Genomic DNA, 8729 nt, shown 5'->3' with positions numbered 1-8729 from the left:
TGCCATCAACAGAGGGACCGTAGACAGCACAAGTGAGTCTGGCAGACTCCGTGGGCTTCACCTGGTCTGGTCCCCACTGCACCAGCCGGATTTCTGAGAGAACACCTGCAGCAGAGGAAGAAAACCAGTTCGACCGACGTTGTATTTGCTTATGGATAAGTGCCTCCCAACATCCCCAATGGAGGGGGGGTTGAGAAGCCTGGATTTAAACCGAACACGCATTGAAGCACATTCTTAACCAGTAGCATTTGGGTAAAGCACACTGAGCTAGATTTTCAAAGATATGTAGGCACCTAAAGATGTAAACGGGCATCTAGAGATTAGATGCCTAATTGCCATTGAAAGTCAGTGGGCGTTACTGGCATGTAACCTGCTAGATGCAGGGTTAAAGTTAAACAGCTGCTTAAATATGTTGCTGTATTCTCTCCAGAATGCCCAGCGGCTACCAGGATGGAGCTCTAGAAAAGCCAACAAAACAGCAACAACTTACATGGTGGGACAGCCAAAAGAGAAAGGAAAATAAACAGTGAACCCATATTATTTTGCGAAGGGGGATATCAGTCACAAGTGGTCAGCTCAGATTCTGGTTTGTGACACTGAAAAAACATCAAGGGCGTTTGTATTTAAACAGGAGAGTTGATTCAGGGATTTGCATGGCGGTGGCGCACAGAGGGTATAAGAGGTGACAAAGGGCTGGCAGGGGAAGCTGTAGTTAGGTGAGGAGGCCCCTTGGGATATGTCTAAATCTTACAGGGGGAGAGAGAGAATTTCGATGCATGGGGGGGGAGGGCAGCCTCTTTCTGCTCCCCAGACTGACCCACACTGGTGAGGATTTGCAATAATATTGTACAGCGACAGGTGCTGAGAGCATAGAGTAAATAATGCATTATATCCCCACCCCGTTGTTGGATTCTATTGTATTTATTAAAAAACCAACGAGGAGTCCTGTGGCACGTTAAAGACTAACACATTTATTTGGGCATAAACTTTCCTGGGCTGGAAACCACTTCATCAAATGCAACAGATGTTTGTTGTTGATTTTTGCTGAAACAGACTAAGACGGCTACCCCTCTGAATATTGTATTTATTGTAACCCACATACTCATTTCCCCCCGAAATGACTGTGTTAATAAGTATCTGTTACCTACTCTCTATACATATCCAGCATTATTCATATTACGAGCATCAGTTTTAGGCATTTCGGAGGAAATAAGGAATCAATATATCCCTCTCTTCTGACCTCCTGTATAACACAGGACAGGGAATTTCACCCAATGATTCCCACATCAAGACTAGACTTCTCTTTCTGCCAGTCATGTCTTTTATAAAGAGAAGTCCAGTCTTGATGGTTGAGCGATAATTAACTAAATAAGGGTTGGTTGGTTTTTCACCTTCCAGGGTTTGCAGAGGTGTCTCCTGCCGTGTCCTCCCTCACACAATAATATGTGGCGGTGTCTGTTGGGATCAGCGAGCTCAGCGGTATGTAGAACTCACTCTTGCTGATGTCTCTGGAGATGGTGGCTCTGTCTCTGACAGAAGGGGCATAGACGACTTTGCCATTAAACCTAATGTCTCCCATCCACTCTAGCCTCTTCCTGGAGGGCGCCAAATCCAGCTCCAATAGTGACCCCTGGGATTGGAGTAACCGGACACGGCACAGGTCAGTCTGAGAGCGTCTCCGGGTTTCACCTTCCCTGGACCGTACTTGGTCAACTGGACTTGAGAAAGGGCACCTACACCGTACACATAAGAGAACTTAAAGCCAATAGTTCTTTATGTTCTCTCTCTCTCTCTCTCTCTCGCTGTCTCTCTCTCTCCTGCACCATGTGTCTCTTCTATCCATCCTTCCTTCTGTAATATCTTTCTCTATCTCTCTATCCATCCTTCCCTGCTCAGTCTCTCTCTAGCGATGAAATTTTCAAAACCCTCCTATGGAGCAAGGATACTAAATTTGATTCTAATGAGACTAGGGATTAATAAAAAAACCTTCGGTGGATTTGATAATCCAACCCTAAATCTATTATTTGAGTCAGATGTCCATTATCACCCAAGGGAAATTTACATGATGCGATGGTCAATAGGAAAAAGAAAATTAATAACAACTTCATTCTCTTCTACAATGTCAGCCTGAAAATTCCCTGGTGCTGTTTATGGGCAGACAAAGCACCTCCCTAAATTCAGCCGTTTATGAGAAACCAATGATTTGCATGCAGGTTTCACGCAGCTGGTATCAGATTTGGAAGGAATGACAGAGACATATCTGTTAGTATTATTATTTCTATCAGAGTAAAAGCCCCAGGAGAGTTTGGGGCCCCATTGTGCTAGTGTAGGGTGACCAGACAGCAAGTGTGAAAAATCGGGACAGGTGGTGTGTGTGTGTGGGGGGGGTAATAGAAACCTATATAAGAAAAAGACCCAAAAATCGGGACTGTCCCTATAAAATCGGGACATCTGGTCACCCTATGCTAGTGGCTCCACAGACACATAGTAGGAGACAGTCACTGACTCAGAGATCTCAGGCTCTACGTTGACAAGAAAGGTGGAATTATTATCCTCATGTACAGATGGGAAACTGAGGCACAGAGAGGTTTAGGCCAGGAGTTTCAATGCACTCAACTCAAAATGAATTGTGCAAATCCATTAGGTTCCTACCAAAATCCCAGTTTAAGTGCCTGGACCAGAATCGGACAGGCAGTGTGTGCCAGCTCTGCTGACTGTTAAGTCAGTTCCTTGACCACAAAATGATCCTTTCTCCAGCTTTGGTTTACTTCACTGGGAGATGTGTGCACTGTGAAAATATTCAGCCTTATCCTCTCTTTTCTACACTTTAGAGATAGGAAGCAGTGGGACTCTTGTGTTCTGGGCTCTGGAAGGAATTTGGTGTCCAGCAGGTTAGAACAGTGGAGAGTACGATTCAGGAGTCCTGCGTTTCATTCCCAGTTAGGGGAGGGGGCTGGGCATCAGGACCCTTGGTTCTGTTCTGTTCCCTGCTGTAGGAGGGGAGTGGGGTCTAGGGGTTAGAGCAGGGGGACCAGGAGTCAGATCCCTGATTCTGTTTCTAGTTATGAAAGGAAAGTGGGGAAGAGAATGGGAGTCAGGATTCCTGGGTTCGATTTGGAATTGTGTGTGGAGAGTGGGGTCTGGCGGCAAGAGGCCCAGAGTTTTGCTTTTAGCTCTTGAGGGAGAGTGGTGTCTAGCAGTTAGAGCAGGCTAGATTTGGAGGCAGGACTACTGGATTGTTTTCATATTTCAGTGTGTGCCCTTGGGCAAATCATTTCACTCCTTGTGTCAGGGCGACCCCCTCCCACCGTGAAAAATGGAGATAACTGACCCCGCCTTCTGTTTGATTCAGTCTAGGGCATTGCGCTGCACTGGTGCTCCTGCCAAGCTGAGAGATGCTTCCCCTGTCTGGCGATGAGGAGGGTTTAGCTCTAGCACGTACCATGGCGTGGAGGCCATTTTCGCACAGCAATAGGTGGCGGTGTCTGCAGCCGTCAGCGAGCCCAGGTGCAGGGAGAACAAGTTCTGGGAAGAATCTCCAGAGACTGTTACCTGCTCTGCACAGCGGGGTTGTATTGAGTGGCCCACGAAGAGCCCACGAAAGGAATATTTTCATTTTTATTTTGATGAAACGTCTATATTTTCTGCAAAGAAAAGCCATCATGTTTGTTACTAATCCTAATTCCTTCAGCAAATCATTCTTCTGTATCTATACCCTCGCCTCCCCCTACTGGAAGATACTTACACCCTGGAGTGGCCATTAAGAAAAGGAAAATCAATAACAAATTCATATTGTTTAATTAAAAAGGAAAATTTCCCTGTTGGAATCGCCAGGTCTGTGTCTGGGGAGAGACTGAGGCTCCTAGACCCAGGGGTTTGTATTTAACAGGAATCCCCCGGGGCAGGGATTTGCATGTGGGTGTGACCCAGCAGGGATGGGAGATGAAAGGGGCTGGCAGGGGGAGCTCTGGCTAGGTAGGGAGCCCCCTGCAGGACATGCCAGTGCCTCTCAGCTGATAGATACATGGGGATCTTCCCTTGAGACATATCTGTGCCAAGTGGTTTGGAGAAATGAATCCAGCTGCTGCCATAGATTCATAGAGTACAAGGACCATTATGGGCATCAGCTCTGATCTTCTGCATACCACAGACCAGAGAATTTCACCCAGGGCTTTAATTAATGAATGAATTATAATTGCTGTCTAATGTCCCCGAGCCCTAGCATTGGAAGAGGACCTCATTGTGCAAAGCTGTGTCGATACGCAAAGCCTGTAATTTCTAGAGTATTGTCTTTTGGAAAGAGCTGTCCATTCCCAGCTTGGGTCCATCCACAAAGAATGAAGAAAGGGATTGTCTAGGAAGAGATGAAGATGTTCTGACCAAAAAAAAGGCCCTTTATTGCATCCTAGCTCTCTGTGAATATGTCCGATAAAATGTGATCTCCCTTTGGAATAAGTCAGCTAGAGCATTTAAAGAGGAAGGATGGTATTGGGATGAGTCATTGGGCTACACGTCAGGAGAGCTGAGTTCAATTCCTAGTGCGCATTCTCTTTCAAACTCTTTCTGTGGCCTTGGTCAAGTCACTTAATCTTTGCGTGTCTTATCTATATGGTGTGTATATGGCCCCCATTCCTATTGAACCTCAATGGCTCATAGATTTCAAGGGTAGAAGAGATCATGAGATCATCTAGTCTTGCCTCCTGTACAACACAGGCTGGAGAATCTCACCCCAACATCGCCCTGTTGAGCCCAGTAGCTTGTACCTGACTGAAGCATTTGTGCCAAAAAAAACCCAAAAAACATCTTGTCTGGAGTGAAAACAAAGGTACCACAGTCAGAGCATTTATCCTCAGAGCACCACTGTGAATACATTCATCACCCGCTTACAGGTGGGGAAGAGAAGCAGACAGTGAGGGCCGGATTTTAAAGGCTTCTGGGCGCCTAAGGATGCAGACATGGGCCCAGTAGGATTTTCAAAGATGTGCAGGCACCTGGGGCCAGATTTTCAGAAGTATTTATGCTCCTAGTGGAATTTCAAAAGCACCGTGGTGCCTAATACCCACTGAAATACCCCCGGAAGAAGTCTCTGTCTCTAGAGTCACAGCCCAGCACCCAAACCACAGGGCCCTTCTTCTCCTTAATTGTCTGCCTCAGTTTCCCTGCCTGTCAGATAGTGTCCACGAGGCTTCTTGACTTCACAGATTGGTGGTGAGGGCAAATTAATGGCTTCGCTTTTTGTAAATGTTTTGAATCTCTCTGTTTATAAATCGCGATGGGAGGATTTTCACTGGCACCCGGGAAGTGAGGTGCCCAATTCCCACTGAAGGTGGTGCCTAAACCCCTGTAGGCTCCTTTGAAAACCTCACCCAGGAGTCCTCAGAACAGGGACCAAGCCCTGAACTCCAGAGATGGGACAGTTTTTAAAGGGGCAAGTCCTTATCCTAAAACACCCTCCCTTGGGGAATCTGAGTGTGAAGGGTGTGTTTCCCCCACCTCTTTGTCTGTCTCTCGCCATCATCTCTCTCTGTCACACTCTATCTCTCCCACTGTCAGACTCCATCTGTCTGTTGCACACTGTCTCTCGCACTATGTCTCTCTGTCACACAGTCTCTGTCACATTCACTCTCTTCATCTCACTGTCACACTCATTCACTCTGTCTTTCTGTCACACTGCCTGTTTCTCTCACTATCTTTCAGTCACACACACACACACACAAACACACACACACACACACACACACACACACACAGTTTCTTGCTCCTTCTCACTGTCACAGTAATTCTCTCTCACACACACTCATTGTTTATCTCTGCCGGCCTGTCTCTCTCTCTCTGTCACACCCCGTCTCTCTCTCCAAGCAGGGAGGGTTTTGCAGGGTCTCTGAGTCACGGTGAGTTACTGGGCTCCCCTGGCGTATCTCACCGCGCAGTAATAGATTGCGCTGTCCGCCTCTCCCGCGCTGTTCACTTGCAGGTACACTTGGCTTTTTGCTGGCTCTCGGGTGATGCTAATCCGGCCTCCAAGAGCTGAATTATAGTCCGTGCTCCCTCCACCCCAAAGTACCCCCATCCACTGGGGGGGTTTCCAGCTGGCTGCCTGACCCAGTTCACCCCGTAATCAGTGACTGAAAACCCGGACACAGTGCAGGTCAGTCTGAAGGTCTCCCCTGGTCTCTTGACTCCCCCGTCAGATTCCTCCAACTTGATCTGGGAGTAAACATCTGTAGGAAAGGAAGGACACAGGGTCAGTATGTCTTGCACTGAGACTGGGATCCTCCAAGGGTCCTAAGGGAATTAGGCTCCCATTGAAAGCCAATGGGAGCAGGGTCGGCTCCAGGGTTTTGGCCGCCCCAAGCGGCGCAAAAAAAAAAAAAAAAAAAGCCACGATCACGATCTGCGGCGGCAATTCAGCAGCAGGTCCTTCGCTCCAAGCGGGAGTGAGGGACCGTCCGCCGAATTGCCGCCGAATAGCTGGACGTGCCGCCCCTCTCCGGAGTGGCCGCCCCAAGCACCTACTTGGCAAGCTGGTGCCTGGAGCCGGCCCTGAATGGGAGTTGGGAGCCTAAACGCCAATTGATTTCATTGAGGGAACGGCACCCTTTGAAAATCAATAGAATCTGGGCACCTAAACACCACTGCAGCTGTGCGCCTAACGCCCTTAGGCACCTCGGGAAATCACAGCAGGAAACTTTGGCGATTAGTTCTCCCAGGCCATTAAGACCCCACCCTTACACGATGGGAAGAAGACCAGGACAGCGATGGCTACGCAGGTTCTCATGTTCCCGCTGCAGAAATCGGCGCTGGAATGAAGGCTCTAATGTCAGCCACCCGAAGTGAGACCAGATGCAGCATCGTCCATCACGCTCTGTGTTTAAACAGGGAACTGACTGACGTGATTTGCATGAGGCGTGTGTGTGGTGGGGAGTATAAAATGGGGCCCAGTTTTTAAAAGAGTTCAGAAGAGTCAGATGCCCAGTTGGGGTCAGTCAGCTCTCACGCCATTGGAGTCAATGAAAAGTTCAAAAAAAAAAAGAACTAGATAAGTTCACAGTGGACAGGTCCATCAATGGCTATTAGCCAGGCTGGGCAGGGATGGTGTCCCTAGGCAGAAGCTGGGAAAGGGCAACAGGGGATGGATCACTTGATGGTTCCCTGTTCCGCTCTTTCCCTCTGGGGCACCTGGCATTGGTCACTGCCGGAAGACAGGACACTGAGCTAGATGGACCTTGGGTCTGACCCAGTCTGGCTGTTCTCATGTTCTTATGTCAGGGGCGGGCAAACTTTTTGGTCCTAGGGACACATTGGAGTTGCAAAATTGTATGGAGGGCCAGGTAGGGAAGGCTGTGCCTCCCCAAGGAGCCTGGCATCTGACCCCTCCCACTTCCTGACCCCTGACTGCCCCCCTCAGAACCCCTGACCCATCCAAACCTCCCTTCTCCTTGTCCCCTAACCACTACCTCATAGGACCCCCACCCCTAACTGCCCCGGGACTCCACCCCCTATCCAACCACCCTGCTCACAGTCCCCTGACCCCTATCCACACACACCCCTTGACAGGCCCCCCAGGACCCCACGCTTTTCCAACCCCCCCTGTTCCCTGTCCCCTGACCCCTATCCACACCCCCGCCCCCTGACAGGCCCTCTGGGATTCCCATACTTTTCCAACCCTCTGTCCCCTGACCGCCCCCCAGAACCTTCGCTCCATCCAACTGATTCCTGTCCCCTGACTACCCCCCAGGACTCCCCGCCACTTATGCAATCCCCCGGCCCCAGCCCCGGCTCCCTTACCATGCCGCTCAGAGCAGCATGTCTGACAGCCGGGCCCCTGGCCAGAGCCAGACACACTGCCATGCTACTCGGCAGGAGTTCGCAACCCTGCAGCCCAGAGCGCTGCCCGCAGGGCGGGGTGGCTGCGGGGGAGGGGCCGGGGGCTAGCCTCTCCGGCTGTGAGCTCAAGGGCCAGGCAGGACGGTCCCGTGGGCCGGATGTGGCCCGCAGGCCGTAGTTTGCCCACCTCTGTCTTATGTAATGGGCACCAACCCCAGGATGATGTAAACTTCCCTGTATGAATTTGAGACAATGGGGCCACATCCCCAGCTGGGGTCAATTGGCTGTAGCTCCACTGGACTCAATGGTCAAGATTCACAGCTGGTGTAAATCAGTAGAGCTCAATTCGAATCAAGGGGGCCAGATTCCTAGCGGGTGCAAATCTCCGTGGCTCCGTTTGAGTCACTGGCCCAGATCCCCAGCTAGGGTAAATGAGCAGAGATCTATTGATGCCAGTGGAGTAAGGCAGGTTTATATCAGCTGTGGTGGTCTCACTCTCTAACACCGCTGCATTTCAATATATGAGATGCAAAGGGTTCTGGGAATTAACCTGGACTGGAGGAGAAATATTGTGTCTGTGATTAGGGGGAAGACATCAAGGGGGTCGGCCTGATCTCACAGACACGTAGGGCTGCAGACCCTCAACCTGAGAACTGCATGGTCAGGGGAGTTGCAGGGCATTTAAAGAGGGAATTTAATTGTTCAATTTGCATCTCCGGGGAGATAAAATCCCAGAACAGGGTGTTGGGAGACTTGGATTCCTTTCCTAGCTAGGCAAGCAATCCACCCTGTGCAGCGAGGGAGAAGTGAAGAAGGAAATAACTTCTGCTTTCTTCCTCCCTGTCCCTCTCTCCCCCATGAAGTTGCGGGGCACCTTTAGTCTGAGTTTTAAAAATTTCTGT

The sequence above is a fragment of the Chrysemys picta genome, chromosome 13 (genome assembly GCF_011386835.1).
Source record: "Chrysemys picta bellii isolate R12L10 chromosome 13, ASM1138683v2, whole genome shotgun sequence".
Taxonomy (NCBI): Eukaryota; Metazoa; Chordata; order Testudines; family Emydidae; genus Chrysemys; species Chrysemys picta.
This window is presented reverse-complemented; position numbering follows the sequence as displayed.